The 17877-nt window shown below is 38.3% G+C and overlaps 1 protein-coding gene across 5 annotated transcripts in view; it reads right to left on the bottom strand.

Moving 5' to 3' along the window:
* Nucleotides 1-17877, bottom strand: part of LOC126820261 (transmembrane protein 87A) — a 444177-nt gene that overhangs the window by 55232 nt on the left and 371068 nt on the right. The window lies entirely within an intron of this gene.

Raw genomic sequence — 17877 nt, forward strand, 5'->3', positions numbered from 1 at the left:
AAGGTTTTTTGTGATGCTCTATTTCATTTCATTGTAAATATCTATATGCCTTCTCTCAAGAGCTACTGTCTGTTCCAGGAGATACTCCGACTCTAAAATTCCTCGCCATTTCTTCAGTTTTTAATTTAAACAGCCAAACTTGGTGATATACCTGAAATTGTCATCCCGTTGCTCTCTTTGTCGAGCCTTAACGCCTAGAAGTTCGATAAAATTAACTATTTCGACATTGTTTCAGTCTCAAAACATAAACATTACAAAGTGCGTCTGCATAATGGGACACTTGCATTTTGCGTAAAGGGTAGACAGGGATCTCCGATACCGGGTACATTCGGTTAGAAATATTTAGTGAAGGAAAATTTGTCCGATTCTTTTGTGGCAGTAATACTTATTAGATTTCACATTGTGAATCCTGTGTTAAACACTCATGTGTTTTGGTTGGATTAATATTATGTTCTGTACGTTTCCACTCGGTTTTTGAGAGTAAGGTCTGAAGAGGTGACCTTTTAAATAAAAATTTTATTAGTTTTCCAAACTACATAGGTTCTGATCAGCCCTAAATAAATATTTAAAATATATTTATCTAAATTATCTCCCTTTGGCGATACAGTTTTTAGCAGTTATTTAGAGAAACAGAATTCTATACACAATAATTACATTCGTAAAATCCATTTTAAACTAAAGGAGGGCCCATCTACAAAACCGGGGGGGAGGGGGGACAAAATTATAGACCATCCATAGCCACATATGCCGTGTTCTGTAATGCATATTGGGGATCGCGTGGCTAAGTGGGTATGACGCTGGCTCGCTAGCCTGGAGGTCGGGTGTTCGATCCCTGCATTGGCCGAGAAAGTTCATACAGATTTTCCGGCGTGGTTCCCCCTTGTCAGTGATGCAGGACGGAGGGCCTGACAAGGACAGCTGTCTAGTCGTTCGGATGGGACAAAAAACCGAGGTCCCGTGTATATATTGGAATGCACGTAAAAGATCCCCTGGCAGTTGGAATTCGATATAAGAGTAGGCGATAGTACCGCTGCCCGGGCAAAATTTCCCTCATAGCACACTTTATGACGTATGCCCGTCTTCATTAGCCCAGTGTAGGAGCAGAACAGTAGGACGTTAAACCCCATTTCATTTCATTTCATTTCTGTAATGCATAACCTTGATTGAAGAAATGAAATGATGTAATTGATGTTTAATGGCACGCCAGCATCAACTGGGCGATAGTGCGCCAGACATAATTATTATATAAAAATCGTTTTCGCTTTTGTTGCAGACTTAATGAGAAATTAGGTTACGTATACTATTAGTTTGACCATCACCCCAGCCTAAATTCAACTTTTAAATTTCATGGGTTCTCAAGACAAAGTTTTAAGCAAAGGAATAACTATGCAACCTGCGATTACTTTCGCATTATTATGGACTGAGTTATTATTGTGTATGCCTATAGCCTCCTTTCAAATTTCCATCACGTTTCAGTTTAGAATAAAAATTTTATGTAGTTTAGGCTACACAAAATAAATGTCTTGTTTCTCGGGCAACTGACAGCTGAAACTGTAGGGGGGGAGGGCGGTTTCTTTTTTTTTTTTTACCTCATTGCTGGCTAGAGGATGGTGCAAAATAAAATTTGGCTATTGTTGAAAATTGTTGGGGCGGGAGGGCGGCCTTGTATTTTTTTTTTTTTTTTTTTTTTTTTTTTTTTAATGAGAAAGTCATTACTTGTCTACGGTTTTGCTTTCAGTTATATATTGTACATACTTAGAACATAAACCCAAAAATCAAGTCAACACTGACTGAAAGGAAAATAATTTTCCATATTTATTTCACGTAATGTAGCTTACAAATGGTAATGGTGACAACCATAATTGAAATTGTTTTAAAATAACATTCCGTACGACTATTAATAGCCGTCCATAATAACAACAATAATTTAAAGAGTAAGCCTCTGTCAGCATGTGTATCAAAAATAATCATCACGGTAAACGACACTTAGAACTAAATCTAGTATCGCTGGTTTGACCTAATTCCAACCAATGTATGTCACATGTCATCGGGATTCGTGAAATGACTGTTTCTCAGGATATTCGGTGTGTTTCTCAGGATATTCGGTGTTCTATCTGGGGTTTATATCGAATGACTATTTAAATTTAACTAACAACTGGTCAGTAAAACCATTAAATGTGTAATCCAATTATTATTTTCCGGATTATCAAAACTACCGTCATGTGCTAATGACCCAGATTCTAATTAAATAATTTGACTAAGGTTAATGGTGACTATAATCGTATCGTATTCGTAGCCACAAGTAATAATTAACCTGTTCTACGATTCATTGTTTTATAAGTAGGATTTTTCAAACATGGACCGACTGAAGCCGGCAATAATGAGCCGATTAAGATCGAATGATTGAAATACATTGCATTATTGTCAATGACTTTCGGTGTTTAACACTAATCAAAATCTAGGTCACCAGGGGAGGTAATTAAAATCACGTGATACAAAAATGGAGGTTCTTTCGATATCAATAAAAACGACCCGTAAATGAGCATTTACATCTGAATCAGTTTAATACATTTGAATGGATATACAAGTATGACGCATGTAGGTACATGCGGCATATTTTTTTTATGACTTGCTTATCGATGTTCGGGCGGGCGTTACATATTTTTTATTTTTCATCAAGACTAATAAATAGGCCGCACGCGCAACCAATTTTGCGTGCGGGCGGTGCCCGAGAAACAACTTATTTTATTTGTGTTGCCTTATATCAATATCAAAACGCTACAGCCCTTGGGGCCAATTAACAATTCAAGTCAGTTGGATAAACAACTGTGGTCTTAAATCCCATAAAAATGAAAGTTATATTCTACTGGGCCGAAACAACTTCATTAACATCCAAGTAGGCCGAAACGACTCAAAGCCAAACTTGCGCCCACACCCAAATCAACTATTCCAGATAACTAGGTCAAACATGGCTGATGTTCAATATCGCGATGTAAACAAACCACGATTTTTCAAGAGAGAGAGGTTATATAGTTTGATCTGAAATTGGTTCCCTCGTGTAAGAAAGTAATGGGATGGGAATTCCAGGTATGTCACTAAGTTTAGCCGTTTTAATTAATAATTGAAGAAATGGCAAGCAATTTTCGTGTCATAGTGTCACCTGAAACCGAGAGTAGATAATATGTTCAAATTGTTCATTTTTGTGGTCTTTTTGAGACATTAATAAAATAAAAAGGAATGGAGATAATACAAGTGAAATTATGTGAACATGTCAAAAAGTATGTGAATTTTTAAAATTACACATCTTTAATCTTGCATTTTGTTGTCATAGCAACCAAAATAGAAAAAGTGCAATTTTTGACCATTTTCAAAGATGTTTAACATAACAAAAGATAGGTTGCCAGGCATTTACAAGACACTCATATCAATTTCATAGAGATCAGATGATATATTTGTCAGCATATATAAAGGCTGTCAGTTATTTATAACTATAGGCAACAGCCTACAGTACAAATACAATAAATCTGAAAGATAATGCTATAAGTAATATCAAATTTTAAAATTAAGTTACAAGTTACTTTCTATATTGATAATACATGTGTTTAACGAAAGTAAGACATATCTCAACAAAATTGAAACTCATGAGATTTTAAATATAAATTATTCTTATTGTAGGCGATATTTACAATTTAAATCTTACTATTTTATTTAAAATATTCACAATAAATAGAGTAACTGAAGTTTGAGTTAATAGCAGAGCATTATTTGTCTTAATTCTATACCTTTTGATATAAACAAGGATAAATTCCTTATTACAATGTGATCAGTCGAATTGAATAGTGACACTAGATTACTTACTGTTGGGGATCTAATCTAATAAGAGAGAGAGAGAGAGAAATGGGGTTTAACGTCCACTCGACACAAACTAGGTCATTTCGGGACTAACATATGGTTTTAATTTTATTTCAATAATTCGCTTGTGCGTAGGGGTCTTTAGCAGTGGGAGGAAACAGCGCGCACGCTAACCATTCAGCCATCCAACCCCCCTCTAATCTAATAAACCATGACGGTAAGAAATTATGTCTTAAATCTTGCAAGATAGGACAGTATATCATGAAGTGGATTTCATCGCCCACTTGATAATGTTACACAGTTTTCATATACTTTCTACCCAGGGGGTTTTGTCCCTACGACCTTGTTCTACCTCGAGAAGAACTGTTGAACATTTTAAGTTTGCTAATGCAAATCTCAGCTTATGTGGAAGATTGCTGTTTAAGTATGATTCGCAATGTATACCAGATTTAAGTAGACTGTAAAACATACATTTTAAAGTAAGCCATTTAAAAAATATTTAAAACCAATGTAATATCAAATGATATGGATTGTGTATATACATTTGAGTAAAACAGTTTGGGTTGTTAACATAGCAACCACAGTTATTTTTTTTCAAAAATCACTACTTTCCAATAATTTTGACATCAATATTGATTATTGTATATTTTAAAACCAGCTACCAGGCAAAAGCCTGATGTCCCCCGCCGAAATCCCAAAATAAATAAGATGACACATATTAATTAATCGCACATTTATTTTTTTTCAAAAGTATCAAGCAATCAAACCGATTATCAACTATACACCAAGTTTCATCACTGTCTATCAGATAGAATCAAAGTTATCTGGCCCCAAAGCATCGGCCAATAAAATTGCTTAGCACTGTTTAGCTTTAGCTCGAAATGTTAATCACTGAACTCAGTCAAGAAATTCACCTACTGAACATCTACATCAAGTTTAAACATTCTACCTCAATTAATAAAAGCAGAGTTGTTATGTTCCAATGCCTTGACCAATCAAATTGCTTATCGCTCCTTAGCCTAAGCAAAAAATTCTCATCATCAAGGTAATGATATAATGAATCTATAGTCGGAGTTTCATCACTCTCACTTAATTATAACAAAAGTTATCGAGCCCCAAAACATTAACCAATCAGATTGCTGTAAGCAGACAATGTTCATTATCCAACTAGAAGTAGATCATGGCATTCTAGCTCAATTAGGAGAGTTATTGTGTCCCAAAAAGTGTGACCGACAGACAGACAGACAGACGGATGAAACCATTTTAATAGTTCCCTGCTGTCTTCAAAAGGCGGGGGACAAAAAATAAATAAACTGAAAACATTTAAATGCCTTTTCTCAAGAGCAGGAAAGTGGACCAGGAGTCCTAGGGCGTCAGCCTAACTTAAAAGTGTACCAATTTTTACTTATATGTTATCAATACATACATATCTGGTATCATCAGAATGTAAGTCTGCCGGGTATCTGGTGGTGGGTGTGGCTGTAAGGGCTGAGATTCTGGACATGAATTCCTGAGCTAAATTAGCTCAAAAGTGTACCACATGAAAATGGTACAGCAGTGTACTTTATATCTTCATGTATTACAACCAGCGGCTGCCAGGCAGGATACGCCCACATTTTGCAAGAGATGGATAGAGAACAAGCTAAAAACAAACAGGATTTTTTGTACAATTAGGGGCAATAATCCAGAAAGTTATGCTCTGAAATCAAGGGCCATAATTCAGGAAGTTACAATCCGATATGTACGAATATCGAAAGGAACTGAGATCTTTGGGTTATAAACTTAGATTTCAAGTTGCATCAAAATCAAAAGAAAATTGTGACCTCTAGAGGGTCCACAACATTGATATACCATATTTTTACACTAATTGTGTACGAGGAGACGGCCATTTTGTCCGGCAGTTTTGGTTCGATTTTCACGAAATTCAAACTCAACCAAAATTACAGTGTAACACTGATATATTTGAACGTTTTTTTAAATCGGATAATAATTGTGACATCTAGAGGGACCTCAAGCTAAAAACACGATTTTTCGTACAATCAGGGGCCATAATTCAGGAAGTTACAGTCAGATATGCGCGAATATTAAAAGGAACCAAGATCTTTGGGTTATAAACTTACATTTCAATATTTATCACAATCAGAAGAAAACTGTGACCTCTAGAGGGTCCACAACATTGATATACCATATTTTTACGCTATTTGAGTACGAACGGCGGACATTTTGTCTGTCAGTTTTGGTCTGATTTTTACGAAATTCAAACTCAGCCATCCGTAGGGTGTAACGGTGATATACTATAACGACTTTTTAAATCGGATAAAAATTATGACCTCTATATGGTCCACAAGCTAAAAACGCGTTTTTTTCGTACAATCAGGGACCATAATTCAGGAAGTTACTGTCCGATATGTGCGAATATCGAAAGGAACCAAGATCTTTGGATTATAAACTTACATTTCAAGTTTCAACAAAATCGGATAAAAATTTTGACCTCTATAGGGTCCACAACCTTGATATACCATATTTTTACGCTATTCGAGAATGAGGGGTAGAAATTTTGTCTGTCAGTTTTGGGCCGATTTTCACAAAATTCGAACTCAGTTGTCCTTAGGGTGTAACAGTGATATAATAATACGGTTTTACAAATCGAATAAAAATTATGACATCCATAGGGTCCACAAGCTAAAAATGTGATTTTTCGTACAATCAATAGCCATAATTCAGGAAGTTACGGTCCGATATGCGCGAATATCGAAAGGAACCGAGATCTTTGGGTTATAAACTTACATTTCAAGTTTCATCAAAATAGGATTAAAATTATGACCTCTATAGGGTCCACAACCTTGATATACCATATTTTTACGCTATTTGAGAACGAAGGGCGGCCTGTTTTTTTCTGTCAGTTTTGGGACTATTTTCACGAAATTCGAACTCAACCGTCCTTAGGGTGTAACGGTGATATAATAATACGTTTTTTTAAATAGGATAAAAATTATGACCTCTATAGGGTCCACAAGCTAAAACCCGATTTTTCGTACAATCAGGGGCCATAATTCAGGAAGTTATGGTCCGATATGCGCGAATATTGAAAGGAACCAAGATATTTGGGTTATAAACTTACATTTCGAGTTTCATTAAAATAGGATTAAAATTGTGACCTCTATAGGGTCCAGAAGCTAAAAACGTGATTTTTCTAGAAACAGGGGCCATAATCCATGAAGTTTCGATCCAATACATGCCAATATCGAAAGCAACCAAGATCTTTTGGAGATAATCCTATATTTCAAGTTTTGTCAAAATCGGATAATAATTGTGACCTGTAGAGCATCCACAAACAATTGTGGACGGAGGGGTGACGACAATATACGTCCACATGAAAATGTGGCCGTATAAAAACACTCTGACAGACATTTTTAGTGGTGTGGTACCCATGACAAGAGTTAAGTAATTGCCAGACCACAGCCAGGCTAGATTAGCTGAAATCTGTACCACCTAAAGCTGCTTGGAAGTTACAGAACTAACACAGTTATATGGGACAACATTCATTGGTTTATTATATACAAGCACGACTTTTGGATAAGTATTCTCTTATGTTATTAAACACAATGACATTTAGTTGTTGTTGTTGTTTATTAAAGATTTAACATCCAACACATTAGATATGATATTATGGACAGGTTGATTTAATTAAATTATTTACACTTAATGGGTTGAGAATTGGTAAAAACATACAATACAAACGTCCGTGTATATCAAAAGTCTCCTTAAAATTGGTCAACACACAAAATAAAAAGTCCTTGTATATTATAGATAGGTTGCCAGGAAACGAAACATACGCCCACAGCAGCTAAACTGTCCGGACAGTCAACAAGAGTTATCGCATATTTTTACTTTTTTAGGTAAAGAAACATTTATAATACATAGGCCTGCAGCCAAAATTCCTAGCGTAAAGTTCCGCTACAAAGTCCTCCCTAACAAACAAACTATACATTTTTGGAAAGCTTATAACACCAGGAACACAAATCCAGAGAGTTCCAAGCAAAAAGTTTGCACTAACTCAATTTAGGGCCAGATGAAAATTGTAATAATTATCAAGTAAATGCTATATTTATACGAACAATTGTGAAGTTGACATAAAATTAAATATTGTCGAAAACACCCGATGCCTTCATCCTATGCAAAGAATATGCTATTGGTTAAATTTTGATTTAAAGCAAAATGCAGAAATTATAAAGGACAGGGGAACATACAGAATTTCGGAAATCCATTTATGGTAAAATGAGTTTATGGAAAATATCAATAATTATTGATATAGTCCGATTTGGTTTGTTACATAATTCCCATCCGCTTTATTTTGTAGGTTTTGATGCTTGATTACAAAAAACCAATGTTGACATTTTTTCTTAGTAGGTCTTCATAGTATGGGAGGCCCTTATTTGAGGGTAGCCATTTTTTTGACAATATTCCAACTTATTTTTTTATTTTCATTTTATTTATAATGTCATCGACATATCAACTGTGATTTAACAGTATATTAATATTGGCGGCATTCATGACTATATTTCAGATTGTTTTCAAGCATTTCATGATGATATTTCCAAGGTGGCGACCATTTTTGGCGGATAATCGAACGATGTGCTGATTTCGATTAAGTAGTAGTGTTTGGTATCAATATATATGTTTTCTGGGTCACAGATTCCATTCATGACATTACCAACCTTGTAAAATGATCCGGGATCACATGGCTAAGTGGGTATGACGCTGGCTCGGTAGCCTGGAGATCGGGTGTTCGATCCCTGCCGAGAAAGTTCATCCAGATTTTCCGGCGTGGTTCCCCCTTGTCAATGATTCAGGACGGAGGGCCTGACAAGGACAGCTATCTAGTCGTTCGGATGGGACGAAAAACCGAGGTCCCGTGTCTTCATTAGCCCAGTTCGGAGAAGAACAGTAGGACGTTAAACCCCATTTCATTTCATTTCATTTTGTAAAATGATCACACGTTCATATACTTAGCATACTTAGCATATGGCGAGAAAATAGGACGATGTGTTGATATTGAGTAAGTAGTTGTCGTTGGTGTCAATTTTCAAAGGCACATACTCCATTTCGGTCAGTAACAACTGTGTAAAATGATTATAAGTTCACCTATTTTGCATATTTACAATATGACGGCCATTTTTGGCGGGGAAAATGGAACGATGTGCGGATATTGATTAATGTTTTAGTGGCGCAGATTCCATATCTGCCGTTTACAACTGTGTAAAATGATCGCATGTTCACATATTTAGCATATTTCTAATATGGCTTTCATGTGTGGCGGGAAAATGGGACAATGTGCTGATTTTGATTACGTAGTCGCGTTTTTGTGTCAATATTTTTTTTCGGGGGCACAGATTTGATTTCTGCCATTTACAACTGCGGGAAATGGTGGTATGTTCACACATTCAGCATTTTTTTGTTTGTGGCAGGACGTTTTCTAAACACATTACTGAAACGGTTTCTGAATACAATTCTGTGTAGAATGTCCCGGGAAGCCCGTGACTCATCCGAGTTGACCACTGAGCTAATATCGGTTTTGCAGGAAAATAGCACATTTACTTGGTTGATCGCATTGTAGTAGTTGAACTCCAATCTGATTTTAAGACTTGGTAGCGCCATCGAGACTTTCAGTTGATCTTGTCTGTCAGTTATCAATACAAAAGTAACGATGGTTAAAAATGTGAGACTTACAACTATTGAAAAGGTAATTAATAAATTAAAAAGTAGAACAGAAATGTATGATATTAAATATAAAGTGGTATACAAAGAAATAAAAACAAGGACTGCAAATGCAATAGTAATACTTGCTATAAGAAACCCTTATGGCATAAATTATACTATCAACTGACTCCAAGCTGCATGTGGAAGGAGTCGTTCGGAGGATTATTGTTGCCTTGGAAAAACAAACTATATCACCACTTAAACGATGCCGTGACCCTTCATTTAAGACATCTCTGCCATCTCCACTGAAAGAACTGATGGAGGTGATGTCAAAGTAGCAAGTATTTCATTTACAGACACGTCCCCACCACTATCATTCACGTTGCCACCAGGCTGGAACGGAGCTCCTGGCCATATGCTTGCTACGCTGTTACGACCTTTATGTCTATATAGGGAAGATACTAAGCTTCGACCATCAGCTCCAGTCAAGCATCCACGAAGGAAACATCAAGAAAACTATGAAGTGTTCTTGATTGCTTGACTTTTCGTTGTTCTCTGCTTTGAGAATGAATGAGGACGGGTGAGCATAACGCAGTCTCTATAGGAGTGGCGATAGAACGCCTTACGTCTGGTAGGCACATCACAGGAGTGTGGTGAGATAGTATTCCGGTCTGACTGTTAACCGCGAGATCATGGTGGGAACATTTTTCGTGTACTAAGATCTTGTAGTAAGCGCTTGGTGTGGTCGTGGCAGGAGCATGATGGGCACGTGGCGTAAGCACCACCCTGCCGCTATGCTCTCTTTCTCTTCATGCCAGGAATAGGCTTTTCTTTCCCAGGAAAATCAACATCAGCTCAGTGGTCATCTCGGATGAGGAATTTTCATTATTGGATAATAAACCAGATAGGTACGACACCGTACCGGCTTTCAGGAATGTGCCACAACCTAATAGCCTACGTACCAGACTTGGACTCAGAAACCAGTAAATATATACAAGTAAATAAATGATAATAATGTGTTTAGAAAATGTTCCACCATCTTGGAAATATGCTAAATTGGTGAACATACGACCATTTTATGTAGTTGTATATGACAGAAATCAAATCTTCCTCCCTGAAAACATATATATTGTGTGATAGAACATGTCTGGGATGAGATTGGACGCCATCTGTATCGGAGACCACAGATGCACAATATTGCTGCTTTAGAAGCTGCTCTTGTCCAAGAATGGAACAATTTGCCCCAGGTCTTCTTTCAAACATTGGTTAATTCCATGTGACGTCGCTGTACAGCGTGCGTAAGAGCCCGTGGAGGACACACGCGTTACTGACATCTGTGTCATACTTTTGGTTTTGACCTCTCTGACTTTGTACCGTTGATTACAGATTAAACATCCATAAGTCTCCAAATGTGTTGTTATTGATGTGTTCCCATTTGAATATTGTTCACGAAATGAAATGAAATGAAATGGGATTTAACGTCCTACTGTTCTGCTCCGAACTGGGCTAATGAAGACGGGCATATGCCATACGGTGTGCTATGAGGGAAATTTTGCCCGGACAGCGGCACTACGGCCTACTCTTATATCGAATTCCAACTTCAAGGGATCTTTTACGTGCACGCCAATGTGTACACGGGACCTCGGTTTTTCGTCCCATCCGAACGACTAGAAAGCTTTCCTTGTCAACCCCTCCGTCCTGCATCACTGACAAGGGAGAACCACGCCGGAAAATCTGGATGAACTTTCTGGACCAATGCTGGGATCGAACACCCGACCTCCAGGCTAGCGAGCCAGCGTCTTAGCCACCGTGATTCCCGAATATTGTTCACAATAAGAAGCAAAATAAATAAGATATGTTTACAGGGTCATTTTGTTATACGAAAAACTAAGTGATGCGTTTTCCATGGCGCTCAGTATATTTCAGTTTTTCGGTACAAGCATCAGAGAATGGAGAATGCAACCATATCTCATGGAAATATAATTGTGTAATTAATTAAAAATAAACAACCATCACAGCTTTGTGGAAAATTCATTTTAGTTAATGATTGATTCATTCAGAAAATTTGGGTGACAAAGAAATTTTTTTGGCAAATAGGCTCAGCCCCCAACCCCTAACTGAGATTGGCCCCCTACACCCATGTAGCCCCTTACCTTTTGTTCAATCCGATTCAGTTTGTTGAATCAAATATTGTTTAAACTATTGTTTTACCTCCAATCCGAACGACTGGGGATTGTCCTTTCAGCCCACTCCCATCCCGTACCACTGACAAAGGGGGGGCGGGAGTCCGCACCTGGGTTGTCTTGTACATGTACATATCTAATGTGAAATGTGAAAATGAAACAAAAAAGACTGTTAAAGAAACCGAATTTGATGTTTATACATGTAGTGACAGTGATGGTGATAACGATCAACTTTGATGACATTTAAAGTGCAGAGTAACTGCGTAATTTTGATTTTTAATAATTGTTTTACTTCAATAAATAATTAGTTTTTTTCTTATATCTATATTTGTTAGCAAATTACACAATTATAGATACGGTTTCAGTTTAAATGTTTGTGATTCGGCCTTAAATATCTGAACTAGTGGTTTACAGTTACCTGTAGTAAAAATAAAGTAGGGTATAATTGAAATGGTATGTGGATGTGGGTTTATGTTTTAGTGGAAAAAATCACATGGTTTCGATGCGTTTTGCAAAACTACAGACAGAGTCCGGTCTCCATTACTTCATAGACATATTGCTCAACCAATGTCAACATATCTTCTTGCTTATCAGACTAGGCGCTCCGCCGATAATTTCTGGGTAAACACCCACTCACCAACCCTAGCAGTCCCCTGGGACCCGATTAACAATATAAATAATGGGCTTGTGTGCTCACACATGCATGGTCTTGTGTGTGTGTGTCATACAGAATCAGCAGTCAACACACGTCTGAAATACTGTTATCAATTGCAGACATTTGACAGAAAGGGAGATAACTCTCTATTACCGTTAATGGATTTCCAAAATTCTGTATGCTCCCTTGTCCATTATGTTTTCTGCATTTTGGTTTAAATCAAAATTTAACCAATAGCATATTCTTTGCCGAGGATGAAGGCATTGGGTGTTTCCGCCAATATTTAATGTTATGTCAACTTCACGATTGTTAGCATAAATATAGCATTTACTTGAAAATTGTGTTTCTAAGCAAGCTAGAAATTTTGATTAAGAGTAACAACTCATAAGTAATTATCAGAAAATCATTAGAATTTGTTTGGTTTTTATAGAGTTCTGCCCCATGCTAACGTTTAGTATACGAAACATTTAATATCGTGGATTTAGCTGTTCAGTTATCAAACTTCATTGAAAATGAATATACTTCTTCGTCTCAAGACCTTAAACTCTGTGTATCAATCTGAAGTCAATCGGATGATAACTTTAGCCCCTAGAGCGTCACAAGATTTTTCAAAGTGATCAAGGGCCATAACTTTGGCAGTAATTATCAGAAATCACTGAAAATCAATAGGCTTCTTCGTCTCGTTACCTTAAACACTGTGTATAAATTTAAAGTCAATCAAATATTATCTTTAGTCTCTAGAGCATCCAAAATATATTTTGAAGTGATCAAGGGCCATAACTCTGGCAGTAATTATCTGAAATCAATAGGCTTCTTCATCTCGTGACCTTAAATACTGTGTATAAATTTAAAGCCATTCGGATATTAACGTTGGCCTCTAGAGCGTCCACAAGGTTTTTTGAAGTGATCAAGAGCCATAACTCTGGCAGTAATTATCAGAAATCGCTGAAAATCAATAGGATTCTTCGTCTCATGACCTTAAAAACTGTGTATAAATTTAACTTTAGCCTCTAGAGTGTCCACAAGATTTTTCAAAGTGATCAAGGGCCATAACTCTGGCAGTAGTTATTGGAACTCGCTGAAAATCAATAGGCTTCTTCGTCTCATAACCTTAAACACTGTGCAGAAATTTAAAGTCATTCGGATATTATCAACTTTAGCCTCTAGAGCGTCCACAAGATTTTTCAAAGTGATCAAGGGCTATAACTCTGGCAGTAATTATCAGAAATCGCTGAAAATCAATAGGATTCTTTGTTTCATGACCTTAAACACTGTGTATAAATTTAAAATTAATCGGATATTAACCCTGGCCTCTAGAGTGTCCACAAGATTTTTTAAAGTGATCTAGGGCCATAACTGTGGCAGTAATTATCGGAAATCGCTGTAAATCAATAGGCTTTTTCGTCTCATGACCTTAAACGCTGTGTATAAATTTAAAGTGAATCGGATATTAACGTTAGCCTCTAGAGTGTCCACAAGCAATTGTGGACGCCGGACCAACGGAAGGACGGGGGAAACGACAATATATGATCACATTTCAAAGTGGGCGTATAAAAAGTCAATTTAAAATGACATTTAGTAAACTGGAAGGTCTATATATATTAACATGAAACCATTATTATGTTGTGCATTATGATTAGAAGAGTTATTACATATTTAACAAATGTATAAACAACTAAGAATTTATAAAGACAACATGATTAACTAATTAAACCAGCGGCTGCCAGGCAGGTTACGCCCACATTTTCGAGAGATGGATAGAGAACAAGCTAAAAAGAAAGTGATTTTTCCTACAATCAAGGGCCATAATTCAGGAAATTACAATTCGATATGCGCAAATATCGAAGGGAACCGAGATCTTTGGGTTATAAACTTACATTTCAAGTTTCAACAAAATCGGATAAAAATTCTGACCTCTATAGGGTCCACAACCTTGATATACCATATTTTTACGCTATTTGAGAACGAGGGGGGGCCATTTTGTCTGTCAGTTTTGGGCCGATTTTCACGAAATACGAACTCAGCCGTCCTTAGTAGACATGGCAAGGTTTGGGGGCGTTTGGAAAAGTGGACAATGAAATATTTATGAAACATTTTATTTTTATTTCGCTGGAACAATAATAGTTTATCCTATCATCTTGTAAGATGTGGGGAAAATATATTCTACAAAATGTATTAATTTGTGGTGTTTTTCACCACAAGAGTTCCACAAGATATTGAACTTAGAAAACAAAATCATTTTTTTTTTTCCAAAAATTTCTTCTCAGACCTCCCCATGTGCCTGTGTGGTACCACATTCCACAAAATTTGCGACTTAGAATAGTTTTGATAGAGTGTTTTGGGTCTGTGGTGTTTTTCACCACAAGAGTTCCACAAGATATTGGACTTAGAAAAAATATCAATTTTTTCAAAAATTTCTTCTCAGACCTCCCCATGTGCCTGTGTGGTACCACATTCCACAAAATTTGCGACTTAGAATAATTTTGATAGAGTGTTTTGGGTCTGTGGTGTTTTTCACCACAAGAGTTCCACAAGATTTTGGACTTAGAAAAAATATTAATTTTTTCAAAAATTTCTTCTCAGACACCCCTCTGTGCCTGTGTGGTACTACATTCCACAAAATTTTTGACTTAATTCGACAAAAATCTCGGTTCCTTTCGATATTTGTGCATATCGAATTGTAATTTCCTGAATTATGCCTGGCAGCCGCTGGTTTAAAATCAGATAAACATTATGACTCTATAGGGTCCACAAGCTAAAAACGCAATTTTTCGTACAATCAGGGGCCATAAATCAGGAAGTTACGGTCCAATATGCGCGATTATCGAAAGGAACCGAGATATTTGGGTTATAAACTTACATTTCAAGTTTCAACAAAATCGAATAAAAATTGTGACCTCTATAGTGTCCACAACCTTGATATACCATATTTTTACGCTACTTGAGTAGCAAATGTACTAATCAATTGAGCAGAAGAGGAGTGCGCATCATGTGACTGGCTGTATTATATCGTCTGTTCTATAAATATCGTTTGTTGCTATATTTATAATGTGGGTTTTATGGATTTGGACTTTACGACTTTACTTACTTAATACGTAATTAATAATGACATGTTGCGTTAATTGAAATGTATGGAAACTTTATATTATATTTGTAAAGTAAAAGATTAAATCAACATTTTAAAAACGTGTTTGAAATAAAATTAAAATTTTATGTGTTTACCATTCTTGGTTGTACTTTATTAAGATCTTTATTAATATTATTTAGGGGTATTTCATGAAAACAAAACTTATAAACTAAGGCCATTTAATTATGAAATGTTCTTTTAATTAATAAATACGACAAATTTTAAAACGTTTTTATTTAACAATGTTTAAGACACTTTAAGCCTGCCAGGAAATTCAAGATTAATAACACTGAGAGAGACAGACAGGGGCAGAGAGGGAGGGAGAGAGACATAGATAGGGAAGAAGAGAAAGGCAAACAGACACACACAGACAGACCAACAGACCCGCAGAAAGACAGAGAGGGTGGAGGGAGAGGCAGGAGGGGGAGAGAGAGAGAGTGAGAGAGAGAGAGGGGGAGGGAGAGAGAGAGGGAGAAAGAGAGAAGGGAGAGACAGTGAGAGGGGGAGAAAGAGTGGGAAGAGGGGGGGGGGGCGAAGAGGGACAGAGGAGAGAGAGAGAAAAGAGGTGGAGGGAGAGAGAGGAGGTGGGAGGGAAGAGGCAGAGAGAGGGAGAGAGATGGACAAGGAGAGAGACAAAGAGAGAGAGAGAGAGGAGGGAGAGAGAGAAGAGACAGATAGAAGAGACAGGTGGGAGGGAAAGAGAGGGGCGATGGAGAGAGAGAGAAGGGGGAGGGAGAGAGAGAAGGGGAAACAGAGAAGAGAGGTAGAGAGACAGACAGGATAGAGAAGAGACAGAAGAGGGAGAGAGAGAAGAGACATAAGAGGGAAGAGGCAGAGAGGGAAGAAGCAGACAGAGAGAGAGATAGACAGAGGGAGAGAGAGAGGGGGAGAGAGAGAAGAGAAAGAGAGAAGAGACAGAGAGAGAGACAGAGAGAGAGAGGGGAGGGGGAGGGAGATAGGCAGAGAGAGAGAGAGGGAGAGAGACAAAGAGAGAGAGAAAGAGGAAGAGAGACAGACAGAAAGAGGGAGAGACAGACAGAGGGAGAGAGAGACATAAAGAGGGAGAGAGGGAGAGAGAGAAGAGACATAGAGAGAAGAGACAGAGAGGGAGACACACAGATAGAGAGAGAGAGAGAGTGGGAGAGAGAAAAGAGAGAAGACAGAGAGAGAGAGAGAAGACAGAGAGGGAGAGACATACAGATAGAGAGAAAGATATAGGCAGAGAGAGAGATAAACAGAGAAAGACAGTAAGAGGGAGAGAGAGAGAGAGAAAGAGATAGACAAAGAGAGAGAGGGGTAGAGAGAAGAGACAGAGGGAGAGACAGATAGAGAGAGGGAGAGAGAGAAGAGACAGAGAGGGAGAGACAGAGATAGAGGGAGAGAGAGAAGAGACAGAGAAGGAAGAGAGGCAGAGAGAGTGAAGGGGCAGAGAAAGTGAAGGGCAGAGGCAGAGAGGGAAGAGGCAGGGAGAGAGACAGACAGGGAGAGGGAGACAGACAGAGAAAGAGGGAGAGAGATTGACAGAAAGAAGGAGGGAGAGGGAGACAGAGATAAGATACAGAGAGAGGGGGAGGGAGAGAGAGGAAGAGAGAGAGAGGGGGAGAGAAGAGGGAGAGAGTGATAGAGGAGAGACAGAGAAGAAAGAGTGGGAAGAGACAGAGAAGAGAGGGAAGAGGCAGAGAGGGAAGAGAGACAGACAGGGAGAGGCAAACGGAGAGAGAGAAGACAAAGAGGGAGAGAGAGGAAGAGAGAGAGGGGGAGAGAAGGAGAGAGAGAAGAGATAGATAGAGAGAAAGACACAGAGGGAGAGAGACAGAATGAAAGAGGGGGAGAGAGAAACAGAGAGAGAGAGGGAGAGAGAAAAGAGAGGGGGAGGGACAGAGAGTGAAGAGGCAGACAGGAGAGAGAGACAGAGGAGAGAGAAGAGGGGGAGGGAGAGGGAGGAGAGGGAGGGAAGAGGCAGAGAGGGAAGAGACAGAGAGGGAAGAGGCAGGGAGAGGGGGAGAGACAGATAGGGGGAGGGAGAGAGACAGAGAGAAAGAGGGAGGGAGACAGAGAAAGAGAGAGAGGGGGAGGAAGAGAGAGAGAAGAGACAGAGAGAAAAGGGAGGGAGAGAGAGTAAAGGGTGGAGGGTGGAGAGAAGGGGGTGGAAAGAGGGGGGGAAGAGGGAGAGAGAGAAGAGAGAGATAGACAGAGGAAGGAGATTATAAATAGAAAGAAGAGGGAGAGAAAGAAGGGGGAGAGAGAAGAAAGAGGGGGAGGGAGGGAGAGAGAGTGAAGGGAGAAGGGCGAGAGAGAGGGTGGAAGGAAAAAGGGGGTGAGAGAAGAGGGAGAATGAAGGGAGAGATAGACAGGAGAGG

The sequence above is a fragment of the Patella vulgata genome, chromosome 5 (genome assembly GCF_932274485.2).
Source record: "Patella vulgata chromosome 5, xgPatVulg1.2, whole genome shotgun sequence".
NCBI classification, from domain to species: domain Eukaryota; kingdom Metazoa; phylum Mollusca; class Gastropoda; family Patellidae; genus Patella; species Patella vulgata.